Raw genomic sequence first — 19775 nt, forward strand, 5'->3', positions numbered from 1 at the left:
TGCAGTAACAAAATTTTCAGGGAGGGTCTATTAAACAAAACTTTTGACTGCAAGTGACAGAAATCAACTTTAAACTGGCTTATGCAAGAGGACTTCTTGGCTGCAGACATGGCTGGATCTAGGACTCAGAGAATGTCTCCAACACCTTGTTGCTCCTGCCTCCAGGATCCACTTCCTCCATGTTGGTCATGCTCCAAGTCAGGCTTTCCCTTTTACCCTCTGTGGAGGAAAGTGTTTTTCCCAGTTATTTCCAGGGCTGGTGTTGCTAGGCCCTGCATGGGTTACATGCCTTCCTCAGAATGTGGGGGGTGGTCTACACACCAAAATCACATGAATTGGCATTGGAAGAGTGGTGGTTCCACAGAAAAACCAGGGTGTCTTCACCAGGTAGGCAAGAATAACATATGCCCATGATAGAGAGTGTATACTCGGAATTAAAAAAATCAGTATTTAAAAAGAGAGAGAAAGATAAAGTATATTTTTAAATAAAAAATAGTAATAATAAAAACAGAAAAAGAAAAGAAAAAGAACGAAGATAGAGAAAAGGATTTCCAAACCCTAGAAAGACTAAAACTAATAGAATGAAACTTACTGTCATAAATGGAAAGCTCGATACTGAGATTAAATATGTACACATTAAATTTTATTAAAAATTATATGTACATATACATAAAGCAAGTATAGAATAAAAGAGAAATGTTTAATAATACCCTTTTAAAAATCTTAGTTTTTGGTTACCAATAATTTTGATATGATTAACAACATGATTTGGGCACCCAAAAGTTTGCAATAATGGAATTAAAGGTCTGGATAAAGAAGACAGTGACTTTAATTTTTACTTCATGGCATTATGTCTGGTATATTGTCTTCAGGTCTGGGAGCCACATTTTAAGAAGGGTGCTGGTGAGCATCCAGAGAAGGATCAGTATCTAGCTAAGAACTGTGTCTTTGGTGAAGGGAAATGCTTATTGCTATGAGGCAGGAGGTGTAATCCAGAAAGAAGACAAGAAGATGACATTATGGAGAGAATTCCTGCTTTGCATAAGAAGATGGTGTCTTCAAATAGTTCGACCAGGTAGGCCTAATAGGCTTCCTGCAAAGTCCCATGGCCCCACTCAGGAACTGCAGGTCATGCTGCAGACCTCAGGTGACTTTCTAGACCAGTGTTAGAAAGGGCTCTCAAAGATCAGAAGTTTCTGGAACTCTGGTACTGCCTGATTTTGCAGAGAGCAACAGTCTCTGGCAGGTAAAACTGAGGCATCTACAGCCTCCAGGGACTTTGGGGGATCTGGGGATCATGGCAGGTGTTTTTCCTGGTCAGCTAGGTACACTGCCCAGGCTGCAGAGCAGTGCTTCCCACACATGAATCTTCTCTTCTGCATGGTCTCTGAGAACAGGAGTGGCCTGGGCACCTGCAGAAGGGCACGGCAGCTGCAGCTGTGGACACAGAGTATGACTTTAGCTCTGGACCACACCCAAGCTTGCGAAGGAAGGAGTGTGCTACCAGTATTTCTAAGAAACACACTGGTTATTTGTTTTCATGTTATTCAGTCTATTTTTCTTGGTAAAAAGTGAATACAATTTTTTAAAAATTATGTCTACTAGTTCTATCAATTACCGAGAATGGGTATCCAAGTCCCCAACTATAATTGTGGATTTGTCTATTTCTCCTTTCAGCCTTGTCAGTTTTTGCTTCATGTATTTTGATGTGTACACATTTAGGATCATTATGTCTTCCTGGTGAATTGATCCTTTTATCATTCTGTAATATTCCTCTTTGCCTCCAGTAATTATCTTTGCTCTCAAGTCTACTTCAACTGATGTTAATTTGGCCCCTGTGCAACCATTTAAATTAATGTTTGCAATGGTATGTCTTTTCATCCTTTTACTTCCAACTTACCTCTGTCCTTGTATTTTTTTTTTTTTTTTTTTTGCGAGTACACGGGCCTCTCCCTGTTGTGGCCTCTCCCGTTGCAGAGCACAGGCTCCGGACGCGCAGGCTCAGTGGCCATGGCTCACGGGCCCAGCTGCTCTGCGGCATGTGGGATTTTCCTGGACCGGGGCACGAACCCGTGTCCCCTGCATCAGCAGGCGGACTCTCAACCACTGCGCCACCAGGGAAGCCCCTGTCCTTCTATTTGAAGTGAGTTTCTTGTAAACAGCATATTGTTGGGTCATGTTTTTTAATCCACTGTGCCAATCGCTGTCTTTTAATTAGTGTATTTAGACTATTTACATTTAAGGTAATTCTGATATTGTAGGGCTGAAGTCTGCCATTTTATTGTTTGCTTTCTGTTTGTTTCCTATGTTTCTTGTTCTTATATCTCTTTTCTTACCTTCCTGTGGGATATTTGAATATTTACTAGGATTCTGCCATGATTTACCTAGGGTTTTTTTAATATAGCTTTGTATATTTTCTTAGTGATTGCTTTAGGTATTCCAATATATATATGTAACTTATCACAGACTACCAATATTGATGTTTAACCATTTCTAGTGAAGTACAGAAAACTTATTTCCATTTGAGTCCCTTTACCCTCCCACTTTTTAAATATAATTGTCATATTTCCTCCTTATATTTTGAACACCATGTGGGATGATGTTTTAATTTTTGTTTCACCAATCAAATATGATTTAAGAAACCCATGAAAGACTGGATAATCTTTTACATTTACCCCTATTTTTACCCATTCTCATGTTCTTTCCTTTCTGAAGTTCCAGGGTTTTCTGTTAGGGAACTTCCTTTAACCATTTTTTAAGAGTATGTTTGCTAGCATAAAATTCTCTTAGTTTTATTTCATCTGATAATATTGTGATTTCGCCTTCATTCTTGAAGGATATTTTCACTGGATAAAGAATTCTGGGTTGACAGTTTTTTTTTCTTTCAACACTTGAAAAATGTTTTCTACTTTCTTCTGGCCCCAGGGTTTCAGATAAGAAGTATGTTGTTAATAAAATTGGTGTCCCCCTATAAGTAATGTGTTGCTTCTCTGGATGTTTTCAAGACTTTATCTTTAGTTTTCAGAAATTGAATTATGATGTGTCTTTGGCATGGATTTCTTTGGATTTTTCTTCTCTGGGAATCATCCAGTTTCTTGAATCTGTAGATTTATATCTTTTCCCAAATTTGAGAAGTTTCAGACACTATTTTTTCCAAATGCTTTTTCAGTGCTACTCTCCCTCTCGTCTCTGGGTTTCTGATGACATATATGTTAACCCTTTTATTATTGTCCTACAAGTCCTTGAGATGCTGTCTTTTTTAATGTCTATTTTGTTGTTGTTGTTGCTGCTGTTTCTCACATTGGGTAAATTCTACTGATTTGTCTTCAGATTCTTTGAATTTATCCTGTTATGTCCACCCAACTATTGAGCTTATACAGCAAGTTCTTCATTTTGATTATTGCATTTTTTCAGTTCTCTAATTTCCATTTGCTTTCTTTTTAGAATTTTTATTTCTTTGGTTAAATTTTGTATTTTTCATTTGTTTCCAAGAAATGTGTAACTGCTTGTCGAATCTTTTTCTTTTTTTTTTGTGGTACGTGGGCCTCTCACTGTTGTGGCCTCTCCCGTTGTGAAGCACAGGCTCCAGACGCGCAGGCTCAGCGGCCATGGCTCACGGGCCCAGCGGCTCCACGGCATGTGGGATCTTCCCAGACCGGGACACGAACCCGTGTCCCCTGCATCTGCAGGCGGACTCCCAACCACTGCGCCACCAGGGAAGCCCCTGAATCATGTTTAAGATGGCTGCTTTAAAATCCTTGTCAGATAATTACGTCTGATATATCTTGGGATTGGTGTCTGTTCATTGTCTTTTCTCATTTCTGTTGTGATTTTCCTGGTTCTTGGTAAGATGAGTGTTTTTTTGTTATATCCTAGATATTTTGTGTATTATAAGATTATGGACTCCATTTAATATTCTTTTTAGCAGTCACTGTGCAAGAGCCAGGTGGGTACATTTGTTCAGCTTCCTGCCAGGCTCTTACAAACCATCCTGGCCAAAATGGGACACTGACTCACACTGCTTTCTTGCAGATGGGTAGGGTGAAAGTTCAGGTCCCTCATCACCTCATTGTCACCTTCCTGGCAAAGGTGGGGCACTGACCCACACCACCTTGTTGCCTCTGAGGGGTGGTGTACAACCAGCTCACTGCTTGGCTCCACTGCCTCCCAGGTAGGGAAAGAGGGTGAGCAGAAGGCTGACTGACACCATTTTGTTACTGTGGGTAGGGGTGAAGCATCAGCTCCCCACAGGGCCCCACTGACATCAGGGGAGGGGAGAAGCAGAGTGTCAGCTACCCCTCCTTGCACTACTCCCTTCTGCCTCATTGATGCCAGGTGAGGTGGAGGGTTAGCTACCCAATAGGCCTTGATGACAGGGGTGGGAAAGGTGAAGCCTAGTTGTAACTAGCTCTACCTTGTATATTCTTGTGAAGTTTCATTGCTGCCATGTGGGGGTGGAGGCTCAGTTCAATGCTTGGCCCCACTGATGCTCTCCTGGAGGAGTGGGGGGAAATCAGACCACTGCTTGCTTCCAGGAAAGTATGGAATCCCAGCCCCTTTGACACTACTGTCTCTCTCTCGTTGTTTGTGTCTGGGTTTCAAAAATATGGTGGCTTTGCTTTCTGAGATGTCCTGCTTTTATTCTCCTTCCTAATTTCAGTTTAAATCTCCTCTTTTCATTATCTCTGTTTTCCCTATCATGCTTGATTTTGATTCCACTGTAAGCAATTTCTCCTCATTGTGGGGCCTTGTCCTAAAAGGAAACCCCAGCAGGTCAATTCAGAGTTCATAGGAGCTATACTGCTCTTTCCCTTTTAGTCCATCTTAACATAGGCTCCTTGCATCCAAGTGGTACTGGAGACAATTAACTTCCTTTTAGAGCTGCTGTTCTCAAACTGTCCCATCTCATTGTTTTCCTTTCTTTCTCTTGCACAGATGCTACTAGTATGCAGGTCGTTTGTCTCCACATCCATATTTTGGAATTTGTGGGGATATCGTGTCATCTGTTTTCCTTTCTTTGGTAAATTAGTCCCTGATGTTTGATGTTTAGTTTTGTTTTGATACCTAAATGCTCTTTTTTTTAATATGATTTTTGTTTGTTTGTTTGTTTGTTTGTTTTTGCAGTACACAGGCCTCTCACTGCCACGGCCTCTCCCATTGTGGAGCACAGGCTCTGGACGCACAGGCCCAGCAGCCATAGCTCACGGGCCCAGCCGCTCTGTGGCACATGGGATCCTCACGGACCGGGGCATGAAACCGCGTCCCCTGCATCGGCAGGCGGACCCCCAACCACTGAGCCACCAGGGAAGCCCTAATATGATTTTTTAATTTTTATTTATTTATTTTTGGCTGCGTTGGGTCTTCGCTGCTGCACGCGGGCTTTCTCTAGTTGCAGCGAGTGGGGGCTACTCTTCGTTGTGGTGCGGTTTCTCACTGCAGTGGCTTCTCTTGTTGCGGAGCACGGGCTCTAGGCGTGCGGGCCTCAGTGGTTGTGGCACGTGGGCTCAGTAGTTGTGGATCGCAGGCTCAATAGTTGTGGCACATGGGCTTCGTTGCTCGGCGGCATGTGGGATCTTCCTGGACCAGGGCTCAAACCTGTGTCCCCTGCATTGGCAGGCAGATTCTTAACCACTGCGCCACCAGGGAAGCCCGCTCTGTCTTTTTTTTTTTTTTTTTTTTTAATGGTACACGGGCCTCTCACCGCTGTGGTCTCTCCCGTTGCGGAGCACAGGCTCCGGACGTGCAGGCTCAGCGGCCATGGCTCACGGGCCCAGCCGCTCCACGGCATGTGGGATCCTCCCGGACTGGGGCACGAACCCGTGTCCCCCGCATCGGCAGGCGGACTCTCAACCACTGCGCCACCAGGGAAGCCCCTCTGTCTTTTTTTATGTAGCAGTTTAGAGTGATTAAACAACTTTTCTACCACTGTTGTTGTCTTCCCAGAATCCTCTCTTTCTTTCCATTCTTCATTTTCTATTGTCCATTCTTCTCAGAACAGTCAGTGTGATGTTCTCTCTGCATTGTTTCTTCATGGATGAAGTGGTATCACATGTGTTCACATGTTATCCAAACAGAAGAGAATTCTCATTTTGAGTCAATGACTGATTTAAGCCACTCCTCCTACAGGTTCAATGATGATAACTGCTAGTCTTTTATAGCCAACAGTGTGGAAGGATGAGATGTGTTCTTCAAATTTAAGATTTCTGTAATGGCATTGACATTTCATAATTAGACATAATATAAATATGCATGCAGTTAAAACGAATATATAACTCTTGCCACATGACTGAGACCAAGAGATTGATTCTTCCCTACTAATGTTTTTGTGAATTTTTTAAATCAGAGGCTTGCTGGTTCCACAGTTTCCAAGGAATAGAGATTAAAATGAGTCTAAAAAATCATCTTTTAAAATGAAATAGAAAATGTTTATCAAGAAATTAATATAATCTCTGTAATTTAGAATCAAAGGATAATTCAAAATACCTTATTAAAGGAAGCCTATCCTTCTAGAAATGCCCAATTTTCCATTGGTGCTCAAGCTTAAAAAGAATTTATCATGCGAAATCTGCATAAGGAAATAATGAAAAACTTACTGGGAAAAGGCTACTAATATGGCCTCATTATGATTACTAATAGATGAATATGCTCAAATTCTCAATAACTAAGGCTGCTTCCCTCCAATAACTCAGCAAATAGGTTTTATTTTTAAAAACTCAGATACAGTCACTTTTCTCATGGCCTTTAAAATCCCTCTCTTCACAGAAACCTGTAGAATTTTAAAACACAAATTAACTTATCTTCATGAATTTAGGTCCTTTTTGGGGAACCTATTTTTCAATCACATCAATCTACATAAATGTCAAGTAAATGACTAAATTCTGAACATTTTTAATATGAATATGATTTTCCATATTATTTGTTTAGATATCTGATAATATGTTGTTAGAATAAGTACACACACATTTCCAAACTATTTCATTTTATGCAATCCAAGCATTTTTTATTAAATTAACAAGAAAAGTTTAACATTCATGTGGAGATGCAAAAGATCTAAATAACCAAAACAATTTTATAAAATAAAAATAAAGTTGGAGGGTTTATATTATCTGATTTGAAGAATTACTATAAATCTATAGTAATCAAAATAGTGTGATATTGGCATAAGGATGGGCATACAGAGCAATAGAGTAGAATAGCAAATCCAGAAATAAACTGAAACATTATGGTCTGGTCAATTAATTTTCTATACAGGTTCCAAGGTACTTCAATGAACAAGGATAGTCTTTTCCATAAATAGTGATGGAATAACTGAATATTTGTAGAGAGGAAAAGCTTAATCCTTACCGCATACTCCATATTATGCATAAAAATTAACACAAAGTGGATAATAGTCCTTACTTTAAAGTTAAAAATGTAAAGTTTCTAAAGGGTGAAATTGTTTTTATGATTGTGAGGTAGGCAAGGATTTCTTTACAGATAACATTAAGCAAAAAGAAAAAAAAATCTATAAATTAGACTTCATCATAATGAAACCTTCTGCTCTTTGAGAAAATCTCTTAAGAAAATAAAAGCTAATCATGTGATGAAATGTTTTATATCTTGATTATCGATGTCAAATCCGGTTATGATGCTTCACTATTGCTTTGCAAGATATTACCATTGGAGGAAAATGGATACATGGGATATCTCTGTACATTTCTTACAACTGAATATTTATCTACAATTACCTCAAAATAAAATGTTTAATCTAAAAAGAGCACACCACAGACTGAGAGAAAACATTCTCAAAATATATATCTGACAAAGAGCCTGTATACAAAATATATTTTAAAATTTTAGAGCTAAAAATTAAGAAGATGAAATCTCAATAAAAGACAAAAATTTGAACAGACCCTTCATAAAATGTTGCATACAAATAATGACAGGAAAATACACTCAATATAATTTTCTATTCAAGAGATGCAAGTGAAACCCCTAACCAATAGAATGGCTAAAATTAAATGACTGATACTTTTCTGGTTCCAGACTAGATATAAGCACATGCTCCTATGTTCCCCCTACTATTTACAAAACAAACAAACAAAAAACCAAAATAACCCTAGACAAAATTTATAAAGCAACCAACAAAATACTCTGAAGGTAGAGGGAAGAAGACAGATTGTATAAAGATCTTGAGACTAGAGAAAAGCCAGTGGTGATTTCCTGTAGGTTTTTTGTTTGTTTGTTTTTGTTTTTTTGCCTCATATATCATAGCCTGGGCACTGAAGAGACCTGGAAAAAACAATGGGCACAGACAAAAATGGGCACAGACAATGGGCACAGACAAACAGAAAAACTTCCAGAAAAATCCCACTCTCTCTAGCAAAAGGACCAGGAAAAAGGACAGAAACTTTTTACCATTCCTTCCCAATTTAGGAAAACAGAAAAAAGCACGCACACACACACACATACACACACACTCCCCTTAATTGTCACTGGGCACTGCAGCTGCAGAGACTGTAGATAGAGTCTTGTCTTCCATCCCCACCCTGCAATAACAGGGAGGCACCCCCTTGTCAGCCATGTCCCCCTGTGTATGAAGTCCTGACATTCATTCCTGACAAGTAATAATGAAGCAGCACTTTCCATTTACAACCATGGAGACTGTGGGAAAAGACTGATTTTCTATCTCTTCCCTTCAATAACTAGGTGGAATCCAACCCTCTCTAGATAACCAGAGACTGTGGAAACAGACTTGTCTTCCATGCCTGACCTGAAATAGCAAGGTGGTATCCCTTCCCCTCCACATTGAATGCTGCAGCTGCAGAGAATATCAACAAAGTTCTGTCTGTGCTTACCACCCTTCAGAAAAAGGGATGCCCCTCCCAACTAGATAATGGGAAGGGGGGCACTATAGAGAGAAGTGAACTAGAGAAAGAAATTTTCTTAATCTGTGCATGAAGTCCTGGACAGAACTCTGGACAGCCCATGCATAAAACCAACAAGAAACAAGAAAATGTTTGAGAACTGAACACTGGTGTGGAATTCTGCCCAGGTTTCAAATGGGTCTCTGGACAGCACACAGTGGAACAAATCTGGATAGCCCTGCAAAGCCTTTGAAAACTAAATTAATTTTTGAACCACAGCCCACAAAATTAGAACAGGAAGTGCATTTTAAACCAAAATATTTGCCTGCTAAAATGGAAGATTTAAATAGGAACCAGAATCTCAACCCAAAATTGCACATCACGTTGAGAGGCTAAAAAATCTCAACTTAAATGAGAAATGTAAATCATAGACTAGCAACACTGATATGACACAGAGGTTGGAATTACTGACAAGGGTTTTAAAGTAGTTGTCATAAAAATGCCACAATAAGCAATTGTGAATTATCTTGAAACAAATGAGAAAATAGAAATTCTTAGCAAAGAAAAAGAACACATAAGGAAGTGGAAATCTGTCAAAGTGAAAAATGCATTAACTGAAATAAAAATTCACTGGATGGGCTCATTACCTGAATGAAGACGAAAGAAGAAAGAATTAGTGAATTCAAGGAAATATCAATAGAAATTATCCAGTCTAAATGACAGACAGAAAACAACCTTAGGGACCTGTGGAACAAAAACCAAAGGTCTGACGTTGATGTCCTCAAAGTCCCAGAAACAAAAGAGAAAGAGTATGGAACTGAATAAATATTTGAAGAAATAGTAACCGTGAACTTCCAATACTTAGAAAAAGGCAAAAAACTAATGTCTGAAGAAGCTGAGCAAAGCCCTGACAAGAAAAATCCAAATAATTCCATGTTGAGACATATCAGAATAAAATTTCTGAAAAATAAGCACAAAGAAACATCCTTGAAAGCAGCCAGAGATAAATGAGGCTTAACTTATAGGAGAGTAATGATTTGAATGACAGAGGATTTATCATCAGAAACGATGGAAGCCAGAATGAATGGCAAAACCTTTTTAAAGTGCTGAAAGAAAGAACTGTCAACCCAAAGTTTTATATCCAGAAAAAATATTCTCTAAGACGAAGATGAAATAAAGACATTCTCAAATGAATCAAAAGTAAGAGAATCTGTCATCAGCAGATCTTCTCTAAAAGAATGGGTAAAGTAAGTTCTTCAGACAGAAAGGAAATAATAGCAAAAGAAAGCTTAGAACATCCAAAATGGAGGAAAACCAATAGGAAGAGTAAATATATAGTTAATACAATATACTATTCTTTCTGTCTTCTGAGTTTTTCAGTTTTTAGTGGGTCAAAGTAAAAATGATAACATTGTCTAATGTGATTCTCAATGTAAGTATAAGTAGAAGTAATATTTAAGACAACTGTATTATAAAGAGGGTAATTTAAGGGACCAGAAAGCTCATAAAGCTTCTACATAATCTTTGAAGTAGTAAGGCCTTGATACCAGTAGAGAGTGATTTGTTACAGATTGGAAGAATGGATTACGAGAAACAAAGACAAAACAAAAAAAGACCAAACTATATGCTACGTACAGAAAACTCACTTGAAATGTAATGATATAGGTATGCTCAAAGTAAAAGTACCAAAAAGATATAACAGGCAAACACTAAGCCAAGAAAACTGGAATAACCATATTAATATCAGACAAAGTAGATTCCAAAACGACAAAAAAAATTACCAGGGACAAAAAGAACATTACGTAATTATAAAATAAAAGAGTCACTTCATGAGGAAGAGATAACAATTCTAATTATATATGCATCGAACAACAGAGATTCAAACTACAGTACATGAAGCAAGATCTGACAGAACTGAAAGGAGAAATAGACGATAGACTATAATTATAGGTTGGGATTTTAACACCTCAGTGATGATAGAAGCAATGAACAGAAAGTCAGCAAAGATATAAAAGAATTGAAGAACACCATCAATCGACAGGATCTAGGGAACTCCCTGGTGGTCCGGTGGTTAGCACTCAGTGATTTCGCTGCCATGGGCCCAGGTTCAATCCCTGGTCGGGGAACTAAGATCCCACAAGCCATGTAGCATGGCAAAAAAAAACCCCAAAACAGGATCTAATTGAAATTTATTGAATAACAGCAGAATACATCATTTCAAGTGCACCTGGAACACAAAGATAGGCTATGTCCTGGGAAATAAAACAAATATGAAAAATATTAAAAGAATTAAAGTCATACAAAATATATTCTCTGACCATGGGGGAATCAAACTTGAAAGCAATAACAGAAAAGTAATAGGAAAATCTCCTGACCTTGGGAATTAAACAACACTATTCTCAACATTCCAGTGGACAAAAGGAAGCTTCATGAAAAAAATACATAAGTGAAAGTAAAAATATAGCATAACATCTATTGGATGTAGGTAAAGCAATGTTTAAAAGGAAATTTAGAGCACTAAAGTTTTATATTAGAAAAAAAATCTCAAACCAACAATCTAAGTTTCTACCACAAGAAAATAGAAAAAGGGAAAATAAACAGAAAGCTAGAAGAAAGGGAATGATAAAGATAAGAACAAGAATTAGTACAATTAAAACATGAAAACAAAAGAGAAAATCAAAGGCAAAACTTTGGGTTTTTTGAAAATATAAGTGAAATTGATAAACTTCTAGCAAGACTGACAATGGCAAAAGGAAGATACAAATTACCAACATCAGGGATGAAAGAATTCCTACAGAACCCACAGATATTAAAAAGGATAATAAGAGAATAACATGAACAAGTCTATACATAGAAATTCAACAAATTAGACAAAATGGTCCAATTCCTTGAAAACTACAAACACAAAACTCACCCAAGATGAAATCGATCATTTAAGTAGTCTTATATTAAATAGATTGAACGTGCAGAAAAACACACACACACACAAACACACACACACACCTGCAAAAAAGGAAATTTCCAGACCAGTTTTCTTCACTGGTGAGTCTACCAAACATTTAAAGATGAAATAATGTGTGGAATCTAGTCAAACTCATAGAAGCAGACAGTAGAATTGTGATTGCCCAGGGCTGGGAGGAGGAGGAAATGGGGAGATGCTGGTGACAGGGTACAAAGTTTCAGGTATGCAAGATAAGTTCTAGAAATCTACTGTATGGTGGGCAATGTGACTAAAATTAACAATATTTGAAATTTGCTATGAGATTAAATTGTAAGTGTTATCACCGTAAAAAAAGAAGAAGAAAAAGAAAATGGTAACTATGTGAGGTAGTGGATATGTAAATTAGCTTCTTTGTGGTGATCACAATATATATGTATATCAAAGTACCAAGTTATACACCTTGAATATAAATGATTTTTATTTGTCAATTATACCTCAATGAAGCTGGGGGTGATATAACACCAATTCTACACAAACTCTTCCAGAAAACAAAAGTGGAGGGAACACTTCCCACCTCATTTTATAAGGCCAATATCAAAGTCAAAGACAGTACAAAAAAAGAAAACTATATCAATTTCCCTTATGAACATAGACATACAAGTTCTCAACAAAATATAAGTCAATCATATCCATAAGTATATAAAAAGAAAGATACACTATAACCAGGTACAGTTTAGTCCACCAATGCAAGGCTGGTTCAACATATGAAAATTAACCAGTGAAATCTGCAATTTTGACAGGGTAAAGAAGAAAAACCACATGATCCGATCAGTTGGTACAGAAAAAGCACTGGACCAAAGGCAACATTTATTCAACAACAACTCTCAGCAAACTAGAAATAAAAGGGAATTTCCTCAATCTGATAAAGAACTACAAAATTACTGAAGCTAACATCACACTTAATGATTTAAGTCCTAATGCTTTTCCCTTAAAATTATTACCACAGCAAGGGTGCTCACTTTCCCCAAAACAACTTACATTGTACTGGAAACCCTGGCTATTTCAATAATTTGAGAAAAGAAAAAGCAAGGCAAGTCATACAAATTGGAAAGGAAAAACTAAATCTACCCTTACTTGCTGATTGCATGATTGTCTACATAGAAAATCCAAGGAATTTACCGAAACATTCCTAAAACTATAGAGTTTAGCAAGATCATGGAATACAAGATCAACACACAAATATCAGTTATATTTCTATACATTAGCAATGAACATTGGAAACTGAAATAAAAAACATATTATTATTTACAATTGTTCCAAAAAATTAAAAAGAATTTGACAGAACATGTGCAGGATCTGTACGCAAAAAATACAAAATGTTGGCTAAAAAATCAAAGAAGAAAAATGGAGACACATGCCATGTTCATAGATTAGAAGCCTCAATACAGTTCAGGTTCCTGGGGTTTTGGAGTAAGTTATGCCTTTACCTCATGATAATCATCCTCCATTTGAAAAGCAGCTTCTGATTTGCCATTGGGTCCTGATGGAGACTGAACATGGGATACCAAGTGACTATGTGAACCAAAATATCTATCATCAACTTGTATAATCTACTTCACTGAACCAAAATATTGGATATGTGTAAAGCTATTCCTTTGTTAAATGGGATGGTAAATATAAGACCAGACCAAAACAGGACCAGAAGGTATAAGCAAACTGTATAATCAAGTGGTTCACAGTCATATGGTACTTACATTAGGGAACTGTTGACCAAAACCACCTGCACATTTGGCCAGGTATAATGATAACCACTTGCATGAGGTATCTCACAATAAGAAATCCCAATAAGGAACACAGTGCTGTCACAAAAACTAACTGGGAGAATTCAGGAGGGGCCTAAAAGAGGGGGGAGACACCAGTCCATGTCCTACCAACCTCCCAGAATCCTTCTCACTGGAATCCATCTTGGCTGAGAGATGCACGGGCCACCAGGAAGGACCATTGACTCAGACCGAATATGGGCCAAGAAAGATGATTGGCCAGAGACAACCCGGAAACTAATCACATTACCATAAAACCCGAGACTGTGAGCCACGTGGCAGAGCAGTTCTTCTGGGTTCCCTTACCCTGCTGCTCTCTGCCTGGGCACCCCTTCCCAATAAAGTCTTCTGCTTTGTCAGTACATGTGTTTCCTCGGACAATTCATTTCTGAGTGTTAGACAAGAGCCCACTCTCGGGCCCTGGAAGGGGTCCCCTTTCCTGCAACACTTACTCCTATTGACTCACCACATGACCTTCAATGCTCCTTAGAGTCCCATGGGGGGTCCACTATAAATGTTTAACAGAGGAGGAAAGAGTAGTCTCCTTGGGTGACAGATGTGTCTGCAAGGGAAGGTGGCAGAATGCTGGCCCTGAAAGGCTGTAGTGAAGAGAAATCCTCCTTAGTGGGCAGAGTTTGGGGAGGTATATCTGGTTGTCCACTTTGTGTGGAAGGAGATGTGTTTAGAATCATAATAATTCAATATGAATGGCTCAGTGAACTCACTGGTAATCCGGGACTGGTAAAGACTATAACTGGAAAATTAACAAGGAGACCTGGAGGAGACTCTGTGGATGCACTTCTAGGAACCAAACAGAGTGGGAGGGTGTAAATAGTCACTACCGGACAGGACATGAGAGGGTGAAAAACAAGTGAAGTTTGGGTATTTATTCCTTTGGCCTTCTATACTAAGCCATTCTAATGTTCCTCTTAAGACCATAGCTCCTCTTGGGGCAGTCTTTCCTGCCAAGTTGTAGTTATACTCCCTGCATGCCTTTTGGTGATAACGTCTCCCTACAGTCACTAGTCACAGGGTGTGTCTCACCACCCCTGCCCTTATTTCATTAGATCTCCTTAAGTGTCCCACTGTTTCTTAACAACTGACCACAGCAACCCTGATCACAAACTCCACAAGAGTAGGGACTTTTATCTCTTATATTGTTTGTTAAAATCCCAACATCTAGAATGATGTGTCACACAGCAGGCTTTCAATAAATGTTTGTTGAACGAATATATGTATGGTCCACTTTCTCTCCATTAGAACATGAATAGCAATTCCTTAAGCATCACTAATAATTACTTATCAAAAATGCATGCTATCTGGTGTTGGAATGGATGTGAGGAAACAACATAAATTGATACAGCCTTTCTCAGGACTATTTGTTAGCATCTATAAAATGTTTAACATGTACACTTTTTTTTCTTTTCTTTTCTTTTTTTTTTTCATTTTTTTTTGCCACGTGGCTTTCAGGATGTTGGTTCCTGGACCAGGGATGGAAACCGGCCCTTGGCAGTGAAAGCACAGAGTCCTAACCACTGGTCCACCAGGGAATTCCCACTTGCACACATTTTAACTGAGCAAGTCTATCATTTTGGCTTTTGTGCCAAAGGAATAATCACACATATATGCAAAAGATGTATGGGCAATGATGTTTGCTATATATTATTTATAAAAGTGAAAATTGGAAACAAACTGAACATCAATAACAAAAAGATTGATTAAATAAACATGATATACCCCTACAATGCAGCTAAGGAAAAGAATGATTTAGCCTGACCAGACAACTGGATCAGGAGACAACTTGTACAAAAACAAGTTGTAAATAAGTAGTAACCATGCTTTTTGAAAAATGCAGTTAGCTGTAACATAAAGTCTAGAATTCAGCATCAGTTAATACTGGTTTTATATGGAAGATGGGATGGAGAGTAGAGGTAAATTCCATTATCCAGCATGCATTTATAATTTAAAAAGAAACATTTAAATATACTTACATTAAAAAATAAACAGGAACAACTCAAGTGTTTAAAAAATAACAAGGCTTATTTAATAGCCTTGCTCAGCACATAACGTAAGGGTGATAAAATATCAAGTTGCAAAGCTTATTACAACACTAATTAATGTAGTTGGGTTGACTGTCTACTATACTGTCACACTTAGCTTTCACAGTATGAGTTCAAGGATATTTATCTAGAAAGCTGCACTTAACAAAAAAGCGTATTTGATTATTAATAAACCAATTGCATTTTTTATGGATAATATGGTTTTTTTGTCCTTCCCAAAGAGTCCACATGACAGAGTAGGGTTCATTTTTGCAAAGATGGAAAATTCAGTCTAATTAAGGTGACATACCTGAAGCAGGAGACAGATGGGCCCCAGGCTGAACAGTTTCTCCCCTGTGGACAGAAACTCCACAATGGAGGATGATGGAGGAAGCTGGGATGATGGATGGAGGCTGGGATCTGCACAGATAAGAGATAAAAGGCCACATATTCCTCATTCTCGAAGTCAAGGAGACCTCCCTGACTACACATGCGCAGAAAGGCTCCTTGGAGGTCAAAAAGGGAGGGGGCACCACCCCACAGTAAGTGTTGCCAACATACCCATAGGCTTTTTCGCTAGAACCCATCTTGGCTAAGAGATGCGCGCATGGGAGGACCCTGAGATATACCATATACGGACTCAGAACCAGGCAAAGCAAGATGATTGGCCAAAGGAAACCCGGAAGAAATGCCCCCATAAAAGTGATTCAAACTACCGGGAGGGCGTGGCTCTATCTGAGGTCGCCCGTGTGTCTCTCCACACATATGTACTCTTTTTCCTCCTAATAAACACTTTCCTTGTTTCACTACTTTCCGTCTCTATGTGGAAATTCATTTCTGCACAGCTGACAGGCCAGGGCCTTGTCACTGGCCACTCGTCCCTGGTGGTCAGGTGACTAGGATTCAGTGCTCTCACTGCCACTGCCCGACCTCAGTCTCTGGCCGAAACCGAAATCCTGCTTAAAGCCGCTGCAGGCCGAGGCCACCTGAGGTCATACTCACGACCATCGGGAACAGACCAACGTACAAGACTCCTTTCCCAGCTGAGGTAAACCCAGACTCCTTTCACGCTGGCCGAGGGCCTGGAGGGTGTGGGTGTGGTGGCAGGAGCTTACCTCACGGGAGACGTGCCTAGATCCCGGCTGCGTCTGTCTCCCAAGCCTCAGGCATCGGAGCACGCCAGCAGACCCGTCCTAAGCAGCTGAGGACGCGCCCAGACCCGCGCCGCCATAGCCGCTCTGGCAAGGCTGCGCCGAAAGACGCCTCCAGATCCAGCCAAGCAAGGCAGGAGGACGCGCCCAGACGCAGAACTGCGGAGGATTCCCCAAGCGAGGTGGAGCTAGGCCAGAGGACAAGCCAAGGGAGCCGCGTCGGTGGCGGCGGGGCCTGGGGAGCAGCGAGGAGAGCTCTTTAGCGCCCGCTGAACTGTGCCCGCCGCCCCCTCCGGTGGCCCCGAGCCCAGTCCACACCAACAGCACGCACTCTGAGGAGGCTGAACGGCCCGGTGAAGCGGGTTCCCAGGCGTGGACGGGAAAGAAAGCTTCCTAGGAAAGTTGCTGAACCTTTATGCCTGTGTTCACTTAAATTGCACTAACTTCTTGATGGCTGTAATCCTTTTTTCACTGTATGAATAGGACCAAACTTTAACAATCACTGTCATAGAAAAAATGATTGATGTGAAATAATATTGACCAGATACATGCTCAATATATGTAATTTAGTTAAAAGATGTTCCTATAATATTATGCTCATATGTGCCTAATTTGGTTAAAAGAAAAAACCAACAGGATGCTCACTAAGGCTGCAGTAGGGTCACCTCTGAGAAATGAGTGCTTTTCTTTTTTTCTTTTTTTTTTGCGGTACGCGGGCCTCTCACTGTTGTGGCCTCTCCCGTTGCGCAGCACAAGCTCCGGACGCGCAGGCTCAGCGGCCATGGCTCACGGGCCCAGCCACTCTGCGGCACATGGGATCTTCCCGGACCGGGGCACGAACCCGTGTCCCCTGCATCGGCAGGCGGACTCTCAACCACTGCGCCACCAGGGAGGCCCCCTGAGTGCTTTTCTTGATAATCATTTTCTTATTTTGAATTGTGTGTATTTTCGTGCATTATGCATTTTTGAAATTTGGTCTTTTCCCTTTCCTGAGATAAATTCTGTAGGTCACAGATACTTTCTTTTATGGTACCGTTGTGCTTAATGTTCAAATGTCTTATTTGCCTTATTCCCCAAAGTTATTTGTATCTTGACTACTTTTGGCAACTTAGAGTTTTAACAGGGCATTGATGGAAAGAGAATGCCTATCCTTTTCTTTGTATTACAAAAATTTGAAAAACAGTGATGGAATAAAAGCTATGTCTTAAGGCAGGACAAGAAATTTTAAGCATAACATATTCCTTGCCCCTATTAGGCCAGCCCTAAAGTGCTGTGTGCATCTGCATTATACCTTAACCAGACCTCCTCAAAGGCAGGAATGCCTGCTCCACCGTAAAAATCAGTGTTTTCTTTTTCTCCTTCTGATACCAGTAACATAACTTCTTAGAAGATTAATTTTTCCTTTCCTAATCCTGTAAGGGGTCATAGTGACCTACTTCTCCCCTTGTACGTGCAGGTCTGGACTATGTATCTTTAGGGAACTTTATGTAAAATATCAGTGTGTCATTTTGACGTACCATCCTTTGTCTCGAAAATGTATATGACTATGACTTTGACTTCTAACAGGTGGAATAGTCCTCAGTTTTCTGAAAGACTGTTTCCAGGTCTGTAATCCACAGGTTGGCTTGAATAAAATTCTTTCTCCTTTAGATCAGCTATTAATTTTTCCTAGACAACAAAAAAATAGAAAATGGTAAAATGAGTATCCATAAATAGCTATGCCCTCCATCAACTTAAGAAACCTAACCTTTTGCTGTATTTGCTTTAATTAGTTTTTGCTCAAATTTTATAAAATGAATTAACAAGATGACTTCAGTGCAAACCGTGTCCTTATGCATGCCTTTACAAAATCAATACATTTTCCAGTCAATCAATATAATTCCATGTAACAACTGAGTAACTAATATTCGCTGACATTATTATGCTCAATTCCTAATCACCACTCCACATTCAAATTTCCCAAATTTTTCCCAGCGTCTTTGGCAACTGTTGTTTTCCCCTTCGGAGTGGGATGCAAGACCATGCGATGTAGTACTTGGCAGGAAAGTTCAAATTAACCCATAACGCCTGGGGTCTCTGAGAGAACCTGGGCAGAAGGGAACATATAGCACACTTTGCAACAGTCTAATAATAAAGAAGAAACGCTGCAAAGAAACGGCAAGTCACAGAGATTTATGGGAAATGTAGTCTTGAATCTGGTTGGGTCGCCGTGCAGCCCTCTGGGTAGTGTCTAGGCTACATTTGCGCGTGTGCAGGCCCAGCTGCGCGTTCCTGTTTCCACACTTTGAGTCCTGGTTGATAGTTGGTGCTGGGTCCTTGATTGTCCTCCTGTAGAGTGGATTTGGGGGGATGGAGACTCCGCGCCTCACGGGAACTTCTGGATCGTTTGTCTGGCCCCACCTGCAGCCGGACCGGAGAAAAGCCCCCGCGGCGGCCGTGGTAGGGAGCGTGGTGCTTGTTTGTTCATAATGCGGATGGTGCCAGAAAGCGCAGGCGGTGGGTCTGTGGTGGAGCCCGAGCTCTGGAGCCAGAAAGACCTAGGTAAATTGCAGCTCTGTCACCTTTAAGCAGGGGCGACAGAAGGAACCTGGATAAGAAGCAAGTTTCTCATCTGTCAGTAAGGACATTAATAATGACTGCTTCGTGGCATTGTTTTAAAACTCAGATAAGTCATCACCTGTAAATCAGGTAGGCTAGTGCAGGGTACTAAGCCCTGGGTACTTGACAACTGCTATTATATGTAGAAGACACTTCGTTCTTTTTATTGGTTGGAGTATGTATAAACCTCAACCATTCTGTGAGGTCTGTATAACCATCTGCATTAAAAATAACCAAAGCTCAGGTTAGTGGACTGATGGCTCAGGTCACAAGCTAGCAATGAGGGAGTCTGGATTCAAGGGCAGGTGTGCTTTACTTCCAATCTCAGGCTTTGTCTAAATATCACATCTGCCAGAAATCAGCATTGCAGCCTTCACAGC

The 19775-nt window shown here is 40.0% G+C and overlaps 1 long non-coding RNA gene across 3 annotated transcripts; it reads right to left on the reverse strand.

Annotated features, from left to right (window-relative positions):
* Positions 1-550: 550 nt before the first annotated feature.
* LOC141278954 (uncharacterized) lies at positions 551-16873 on the reverse strand. 3 transcript variants are annotated; one of them, XR_012332444.1, is made up of 3 exons: positions 16762-16873; positions 15957-16066; positions 551-6203 (listed from the first exon to the last, which is right to left on the reverse strand). It is a non-coding gene; the product is annotated as an uncharacterized lncRNA (long non-coding RNA). The 3 variants fall into 3 exon arrangements; XR_012332443.1 differs by lacking the exon at positions 16762-16873 and adding an exon at positions 16649-16733; XR_012332442.1 differs by lacking the exon at positions 16762-16873 and adding an exon at positions 16363-16637.
* Positions 16874-19775: the final 2902 nt, after the last annotated feature.

The sequence above is a fragment of the Tursiops truncatus genome, chromosome 6 (genome assembly GCF_011762595.2).
Source record: "Tursiops truncatus isolate mTurTru1 chromosome 6, mTurTru1.mat.Y, whole genome shotgun sequence".
Lineage (NCBI taxonomy): Eukaryota > Metazoa > Chordata > Mammalia > Artiodactyla > Delphinidae > Tursiops > Tursiops truncatus.